The sequence below is a fragment of the Arachis stenosperma genome, chromosome 2 (genome assembly GCF_014773155.1).
Source record: "Arachis stenosperma cultivar V10309 chromosome 2, arast.V10309.gnm1.PFL2, whole genome shotgun sequence".
In the NCBI taxonomy this organism is placed as follows: domain Eukaryota; kingdom Viridiplantae; phylum Streptophyta; class Magnoliopsida; order Fabales; family Fabaceae; genus Arachis; species Arachis stenosperma.
The window spans coordinates 37487455-37494957 of record NC_080378.1 but is presented as its reverse complement, the minus strand read 5'-3'; the positions used below and the strand labels follow the sequence as shown (position 1 = coordinate 37494957).

At 38.2% G+C, this 7503-nt stretch overlaps 1 non-coding gene across 1 annotated transcript; it reads right to left on the bottom strand.

Moving 5' to 3' along the window:
* Positions 1 to 271: 271 nt before the first annotated feature.
* Positions 272 to 379, bottom strand: LOC130964923 (small nucleolar RNA R71). The gene has a single exon (XR_009080987.1). It is a non-coding gene; the product is annotated as a small nucleolar RNA R71 (small nucleolar RNA).
* Between the last annotated feature and the right edge of the window lie 7124 nt (positions 380 to 7503).

Here is a 7503-nt window from a genome sequence, read left to right as displayed (position 1 = left end):
TCAATTATTTTCTCTAATGCAACAGAATTGCAAGTTCCATGGACTTCCATTGGAAGATCCTCATCAATTTTTAGCTGAGTTCTTGCAAATCTGTGACACTGTCAAGACCAATGGGGTTGACTCTGAGGTCTACAGACTTATGCTATTCCCTTTTACTGTAAGAGACAGAGCTAGGATATGGTTGGACTCACAACCTAAAGAAAGCCTGAACTCTTGGGAAAAGCTAGTCAATGCCTTCTTGGCAGAGTTCTTTCCACCTCAAAAATTGAGTAAGCTTAGAGTGAAAGTCCAAACCTTCAGACAGAAGGAAGGTGAATCCCTCTATGAAGCTTGGGAAAGATACAAACAATTAATCAGAAAGTGTCCTTCTGATATGCTTTCTGAATGGAGCATCATAGGTATCTTCTATGTTGGTCTGTCTGAACTGTCCAAGATGTCATTGGATAGCTCTGCTGAAGGATCTCTTCATCTGAAGAAGACGCCTGCAGAAGCTCAAGAACTCATTGAAATGGTTTCATGCATTTTCTTAGGCAATAATCAAGTATTTGGATGAGAATTATATGCATGCCTTGATTCAATCAAACATTGTTAAATATGTGCATTTTCATGAGATTTATGCAAGAATTGTTTGATGTTATGAATGATGCAAAATCTTGTGATTTAGCAAGGCTTTGATGCATGTGTTTGGTTGATAATAGGTGAAGCAAAGAGCCCTGGAGCAAGAAGGAAGTCACCAAGGGCGTTGCCAACTCTAGAAAGGCGTTGCCAACGCCAATGTGTGAAGCAATGAAGTGAGGAAGCCCTGGATGATAAGAGCCAGAGTGCACGTTGCCAACTTGGGGGAAGGAAGGCGTGTTTACCTCTAACGCCAGCAAGCTTGACAGCCTTGGAAGGCATAGCACGTTGCCAACTTAGCTTTCCATTGGCGTGTTCATTGGCAACGCAGCAAATTTGAAGCTAGGAAACAACCACGAGCACGTTGCTAACTTGGAGTGCATTGGCGTGTTTGGCAACAACTCAAGGCAGCTTGGATGATGACTCTCCCATTCAAGCACGTTGCCAACGTTGGGATGCATAGGCGTGTTCAATGACAACGCCAATAAGCAAGGCTTGGTCCTGGGAAGGAGGCTAGCATGTTGCCAACGCTGGATTCTAAAGGCGTGTGCAATGGTAACGTAGCAAGCAAAGCTTGGAGCAAGAAGGCAGCCACAAGCACATTGCCAACTTGAAGGTTCATTGGCGTGTGTAGTGGCAACGCCAGGAAGCAAGCATGGAGCAAGGGGGCAGGGGCTGGCACGTTGCCACCGTGCTGAGAAGAAGGAGTGTTTGCCAAAAACGCTGGCAACCCTGGCAGCCAGACCTTACTCTCTTCCATGGAGTATGTCTTGAGTTCTAGAGCTTCAAATGATGCACTCTTAACGGCATTGGAAAGTAGACGTCCGGAGCTTTCCAACGATATATCATAGTATGGGTTTGACATTAGTTTGAAGCTTCAAAAGCTTGCTTCATTTAGAGCTTCAGAATCTGATGGCGTTGGCAACTTGGAAGAACAAGGGCGTTTTCACCAAAAACGTGTGCGATTTTGGCAGCCTGACCCTGTCTCCTTCAAACGATAATAACTTGAGTTATAGAGATCCAAATTGAGTGCTTCCAGTTGCGTTGGAAAGCTGACATTCATAGCTTTCCAACCATATATAATAGTCTATAGTGGAGCATGAAATGGAAGCTCGAATCAGAGTCATCTTTAGGCCCCAAAAACAAGGAAATGAGGTTGAAATTCAAGGCAGCATGAGTGAGCCAAGAGAGGAGGGTCGAACACGTTGCCAGGGCCAAAATGAACTGGCGTGTTCCTTGGCAACTCCAGCAACAACGCCCAGGCCAAAAAATTTGGGCTAGGGGCGTTGTTGAGCACGTTATTGGTGGCGTGTTTAACAAAAACGCCCAACCAGGGCAGCCTGACCTTGCCCTCTTCAATGAAGCATAACTTGAGCTAGAAAAATCCGATTGAGATGATTCCAAGTGCATTAGAAAGAAGACACTCTGAGCTTTCCAATGATGTATGATAGTCCATATTGAAGCAGAGGATTAACACTCAAATTCTGGGCAACATTAAGCATGAAAGTAGAGTCAAGAAGAAGAAAAGCAAGTTGTTAGCAACAACTTGGGCTAACAACGCCCAAACACCAATGCCCACTTCCAGGAAAATACTTTGCACGTTGCCAAAGTGCATTAAGGCTAGCGTTATTGGCAAAAACGCCAAGCCATTGGGCCAGAACAATGAAAATGGGTCCTGTTTCTTCTATTTGACAAGAATTCTTTCATGAGCTAGCTAACCTCAAGCAAGCAAAACCCACAAATCTCAATCAATCAAGGCCACAAGAATCATCTAGAATAGTTGATTTTCATTTAATTGTAATTTGCTTTTAATTTCATTTCAATTTGTAATTTAGGAAAGCCTATATAAAGGCCATAGTTTCGTAGAATTGGGTTGGATTGGGGGATACGGAGGAGACCAATTTGAAATTCTGTGAATTGGCACACTCCATTGAGAGTGGGTCTTCGGACCCCTCCCCTTCATACACTCTTCTTCACTTCCCCTTCTCTTCTTCCTTAGTAGTAGTGTAGTTTAATTTGTAGTTTTCATCTATGAATTCTTGAATTCTCAATTTCTGTTTTGAAGTCTCACTCTTTATTTTCATGCACTTTAGTTTCATGAAATTTAGTTTTAAATTGGAGCTATGATTCACTAAACCCCACTTTCATTAGGGGGAAGATCTCTGCTTGTTTGAATGAATTGATAAATCTTCTTCTCCTTCTCAATTCAAGTGGTTAATCCAAGAGGAAACTCTTGTTCTTCAAAGATTCAATCACCATCGAGAGAGGGGTTAATCTATATGAATTGTGTGGTGAATTTGAGAAATGAGCCACATAGTTCAGTTTAGAGTTCATCCTTTCATGATCTCCTTAATCAATACACTTTGGTTGGTATGTGAGATGTAACCTTCCTTGGTTGAGATTCTGGAAATTGTGTGGCTTGGATTAGAAATTGAGCTTCATCTCTTCTCATGAACAATTAGATCACGAGAGTGGCAATTGGTTATGTTGAGAGAAATTGGATCACCAAGAGATTGGGATTCAATTACCCACAACTTGCCATGGATCTATACCTATGATTGAGAAGGAATTGATCAACATCAATTCATGAGAATTTGCATCTCCGATCCCTAATGATTCTCTCTATCATTAATTCTCATTTCTTTTGCTCTTAGTTGTTTGACCACCCATTACCCCATTTCCCTTCTACATTCTTGCAATTTATTATTCTTGTCATCTACATTCTGTTTCTTTATTTCTTGCTCTTTGCTCTTATGCTCTTTAAATTTCTGCAACCTTTAATACCTTGAAATTTACCTTTGATGTCATTTAATTTTCTTGCATTTTAAGTTTCAGTTATTTGCTTCCATTTTCGCTCTAGATTCTAGTTTTTTAAATTCCTTGCCATTTAAATTCCTGCAATTATGTTCAAAAATCACAATGCTCATGAAATCAAAACCATGTTTGCTTGACTAAACCTACCATTTAACTAAAGTTGCTTAATCTACCAATCTCCGTGGGATCGACCTCACTCTTAGTGAGTTTTATTACTTGATACGACCCGGTATACTTGCCGGTAAATACGTGAAATCTTAATTTCTACGTATCAAGTTTTTGGCGCCGTTGCCGGGGATTGGAAAAGATTGACAATGATTAAGTGAATGGTAGTTTAGATTAAGCATTTTCTTTGTTTTTGCTTTGTACAGTTCTTTTAATTTTTTTTGATTTTCTTTTTGACACTAAGGTGTTTGAGTTATTGCCTCACTAAGAAATTCTTCTCTCTGACATGAATTTCAATTTTATTTGGTGTGGTGTTTTACAAAATTCAAATGGAGTTCAACTCATCTTGTGATCAAACAAATTTTCTGGGATATCACCCACCATCACCAATTGACTATTCTAATGGTGGTTGGGAATATCACCAAGAAATTACAGATCCTGAGCACTCCAATTCTTGGAGATATGCTTCAGAACCACAAGATGAGCAAGAGAATCATATGGGATATTTCTCACCACCACAAAATGATTCAAGTCATTATTCTAATGGTGGCTGGGAGTATCGCCAAGAAATTGCAAATTCTGAGCACTCCAATCCATGGAGATTTGCTCCAGAGCCACAAATTGATCAAGCTAATCACATGAGATGTTGTTCAGAACCACAAAATTATTTATGTCATTACCCTAATGGTGCTTGGGCATATTAACAAGAGTGTGAACAATCAAGTGAAATGAATTTTCTCCCAGAGCCACAAAGTGAACCATGCTGTTATGACATTGACACAAACTATGGCTGGGAAGGAAATTTTAATTCTCCAAATGCTATTCATCAAGAGACATCATCTCTTGATTATGCTTGCAACAAATTCATGCAAGATTCCTCCCAAGGACTACAAGATTGTCCATACTATGATGATTTCAACAATTCTTCAAGTTGTGCCTGGGAGGAGCAAAACCACAAAGCATTTGAGAGCCCATATTCCACTTATCAAGAGCCATCACCTCTTAATTATCCAACCTCACCTTGAAATTTTTCATATCAAAATTCTTCACCACTTGAGTTTGCCTCAACACAAAATTCCTTACAAAATTCATACAATTCAATTCATCATCCACAAAATTCATTCCACCAACCACAAAACTTATTCCATAATTCACAAGATTCATTCCATACCACTCAAAACAACCTCACCACAACACATCCATATCCACAAAACTTCTCTCAACCTTCATCTCTTAAACTAGTAGCTGAGGACCTCCTTCAAAAGTCCAGAGAACTCTTGGAAAGACAAGAACAATATTGGAAGGAACGAGAGAGCCTTTTTGAGAAAATAGATGGGCACTTAGAGCAAATAAGGAAACACTTCGGGTTGCCAAGCAGTGAGGATGAAGACCAATTTGTGGGTGAGGAAGTGGAAAAAGAAGAACAAAAGGTCCATGTGTCAAGTGAAATTTCAATAAAGAATGAGGTGGTTGAGAATGAAATTGAACTTGAGGTGATAAAGGAACATGAACATTCACAACCCTCACAAACTTCCCTTGAATCTGTGATCGAAAAATATGAAGAGGAGATGAAGAAATCTTGGAAAGATCAACAAACCTCCTCCATGGAAGAGCTATTAAAGCAAATGTTGAGTGTAAAAGAGGAAGTGGAAGAGCAAGAACGTGAGAAAGACACTCAAGAGAAATCACACTCAACTGAAACAGAGAAGTGCAAAAAGGAAAGGCTCATAGAACCACCAATTCAAGAGGCTTTTGATGAAAAGAAGACTCCAACAATCACACAACCACCAAGACTTGGATTAAAGGAAGTGAAGGCAATTAACAAAAGCACCAAGAAGAGGATTGTGACCAAGCTACCAAGGACAATATTCATGAAGAAAAAGAGGGTCAACCACAAGCAATCCTCCCCCTGATCCAGCAAGCAAGCTCAATCAAGCCATTAACAAAAGAAAGCCTGCTGAGGAGAGACCAAAAAAGGGGACACTAGCTGAATCTTCTTCCCCATTAAGGTCATTCCTATTAACAAACTGGAAGAAGAGGAAGAAAGTGAACAACATGTCAACCATAGGTATAATTTCTCTTCTCTGCTTTGTTTTCGTTTTTTGTTTTATTTAAATTCAATAAATTGGCATATGGTTACATTTTAAGTTTGGTGTTGCCTTGCAACAAATTGTTTTCAATCTTTTTGGATGATTGCATCAAATCAAAAATGAGAGTGACACACCAAGATTCTAAGTTTGGTGTGCCATTTATTTTCTATGCAATTTATTCAAGCAACACTACTTGTCTGCATAATCATAATGCCTCTGCAGTTTTATGTTTCTCTTTTGATTTGACACTTTTGCATTCTACTTGCTTTAGTTATTTTTCTATCTTTAAATGCTTTCATTTAGTTTGCTTATTAACTGTTTTTGTTAATACATTACCAAGAGATCCTTATTCATGACAAATTCTTAGCTTGGTGATTGTATTTAACATACAACAGTTTCATTTGCTTAGTTTTAATTCAAATAAATTGACATATGATTGCATTCTAAGTTTGGTGTTGCTATGCAACAAAATTTGTTTCCAATCTTTACTGGATACTTGCATTAATTCCAAGTGAAAGTGTCACACTAAGTTTGGTGTGCCACTTATCTTTTATGCAATGTATTGTGCTCACCTTCTTAAGTTTGCAATCAAAATGGCTCTGTCTCTTGTGCCTTAATTGTTATCTTTAAATTTTGCTTACTTGAAACACATGTGCTACTAATGTTTCATTGTGTAAGACATTCATGATCTATCTTAGCCCCATAGCCACGGTTCTAATTGTTGCTTGAGGACAAGCAATCATTCTAAGTTTGGTGTGGGAAGGGAAAGAAAAGGAGGAAAAGGACAACAATAGAGAAGATAAATTACAAGGTTGTAAAGTTCTTTTTCCTCTCATTTGTTTCCAGCACTTTAAATTGCATGATTGTCTTATTACCTTCTTTATATACATGTGTGGTATGAATAGGCATAGTTTGATTTCTAAATTGCAACATGCTGCTGTGACATTATGACTACCAACTTGAGTTTTGTGAATACAAAAGCAATAAAGTATCATGATTTTAAACAAACAAGGAATTAAAGAAGAATTTAGTATGTGCATACAAGTATTGGAAAGCTAGTATGATTGATTGTTGCTCAAGTACATTAGATTTTATTTAATTGAAGTTTTCATCTAGGACATTTTGTGAAATCTTTTGAAAATCATGAAAACCTTGAAGAAGCAAATGCAATTAAGGCAAGAAGAAAAAAAGGGAAAGAATGAGAAAGCTGAAGGCTCTGAGTACCAATGACAATTTCATTGTTATGTACTTGTGGTGTTTATGTATCAAGTAAAATGCTTGAAAACAAAACACTTAGAAGTCAAGGCTAGGCTCAAGTGCAAAAGCACTCCCTCAAAGCTCAAGGCTCTGAGCATCAATGATTAGAGAGTCAAGAAAAGAAATAAATGAGCTTAATGAAGTCCTCTAATTAAATGCATGTGGTGCTTATGTATCAAGTGGTAATACTTGAAAACAAAGCATTTAGAATCGTAGCTTTGTTATTAACTCATGGGGCAAAGCACCCAAAAGGAGAAGCTAATAAGAAAAATAAAAAACTTGTTTGAAGGAAGAATTATAAGAAAAAGATTTCATGAGATGAGCTAGATAGAAGCATCAATCATTTACATTTCTTTTGTGATTGTAGCATGCATAGAAAACTAGCTTGCCATGAACATTAACTTGCGATTCTTCTAACCTTGGATTGTCAATCTCTATTGCATGATTCTTTTCTTGCTTGAGGACAAGCAAGGTTTAAGTTTGGTGTTGTGATGCCAGGGCATCCTGGCTAGTTTTACTAGCCAATTTTTGTATGCTTTAGGTTGGATTCATGTATTTTCTT